This window comes from Petaurus breviceps, unplaced genomic scaffold, assembly GCF_028583685.1.
Source record: "Petaurus breviceps papuanus isolate PSGF00001 unplaced genomic scaffold, PetGlider_PUasm1.0 90977, whole genome shotgun sequence".
NCBI classification, from domain to species: Eukaryota; Metazoa; Chordata; class Mammalia; order Diprotodontia; family Petauridae; genus Petaurus; species Petaurus breviceps.
In genome coordinates this window covers 45642428-45644342 of record NW_027187391.1, presented here as the reverse complement: position 1 = coordinate 45644342, position 1915 = coordinate 45642428, and positions in this window count along the sequence as shown.

The following is a 1915-nucleotide window of genomic DNA, read 5'->3' as shown; positions in this document are numbered from 1 at the left end:
TGCTTTAATGTATCTATGGCAAATACCATCCAACTTAGTGTTAGTCAGAATATGTGAATGGGTTGTTGTCTTTCCATACTTAAAATTGGCTTGCACATATGACAACACACTTCAAAGCCCAAAACTCCAATTTGTTTAGGGGATAATGAACCTCCTTGTCATGGAGTCCTTTACTTGCAAATGCAATAGGCTTTTAGTGGCTATTGCTCTCCTGCTGTAAAACTGCTTCCAAACCCTCTCTGTCATCCATGTGTTACACAAAGAGCTTGAGTGAATCTGCATAAGCCAATAACTGGTTAGGCAAGAGGCACTTTACCAAGTCCTTGAAGGGATGCTCAAATTTCTCATCTTAACAATCACTAAATTGTACGAAAGAGCTCAGGCCAGAGTGTCATTTTTTGCTCTTCTATTTCTGGTTCTTTTTCAGGCGCATATCCCCAAGTGAGAAAATTGAGTAATTATATTTCTCTACCAAGTTCTGATAGTATCCACCAAATCCTCTTTTAGATCTCAGAATTTCTTTGGACTTGTCAGGGAAGAAGTGCTTTTTTCTTCTCGAGGACAGTACTTGTATGCCATGTGGTACAAGTACTTGATAGAAGATCCTCAGAATTGGTGCTTGTCGAATGACCCCTTCATACTGGCATCTTCTGGCTTATCATCTGTATCATGACCACAAATGAAAGTTCTGTCCTAGGCTCTCTTCTCTTTTCTTTATAAACTACCTTTCTTTGTGACCATGTCAATTTCTATGGGTTCAATGATCATTTCTGTGGAAATGTCTCCCAGATGTGTATCTCCAATACATACATAGTTACCAGAGAGAGAGAAGCATTGAGATCTGGGTTTTTCAAAGCTGGGAGGCTCCTTAATGGCTACCCAGAGTCTCATCTGGCCAAATCACAAGAATACTATTCCATTGAGCAAGCCCCAAAGCAAAATGCTAACCTCAGAGTGTGTACACACACACACTTATATATGTACACACATGTATGTATATGTGTATATACATATATGTATATATCTATACACACACATACCATTTTTAGAGCCAGAGGGCATCACAACCCTCCTGACTCAGTGCCTAATTAGAAATTAACAAATTCCTTCCCATAAGCAAGCCTCCCCCTAAGCAAGCTTCCCGTAATGGGTTCCACATGAAGCCTATTAATGGGCAGGGAATATTTTATATCCCATTAACATTACAGGGCATTACCATCCTTCCAGTCATGTAAGATTGCAGTGTTGGTATCATCTTCTACTTTCCTTGTTTACCCCACATATCCCCACTATCAGTTACCAAATTTTGTCATTTTAATCTGCATCCATTCCCTCCTCTCCACTGATGACCACTACCTTAGATAGAGTCCCTTATCAACTCTCATCTGAACTACTGCAATCTTTTATTACAAAACTTCTAATTGATTTTCCTGACTTAAATCTTGTCCCACTCCAATCCATCTCAGTTCCCAGAGTGATTTTCCTAAAGCTTAGACCTGTCCATGTCACTCAACAAACTTTAGGATCTTACTATTGCCATTAGGATAAAAAAATAAATTCCTCAATTTGGATTTGAAGCTCTTCACAATCAGTCCACTTATTACCTTGTCAGTCTTTGTTTCTTTCCTTGCACACTGAATTCCAACTATACCAGTGTACTTGCTGTTCCTCACATATGATATCTCCCTGTCTTTTCATTGATTGTCCTCCATTCCATGCCTGGAATATACTTTCTCCTCATACCTCTTGGAATCCTTGGTTTCTTTTAAGACTCAGCTTAAGTACCATGTTTTTCCTCATTGGGTCTTTTCTTGTACCTCCCTACCCCAGCTGCTAGTATACCCCTTCTCCAAACTACCTTATATTCAGTGTGTGTGTGTGTGTGTGTGTGTGTGTGTGTGTGTGTGTGTGTGTG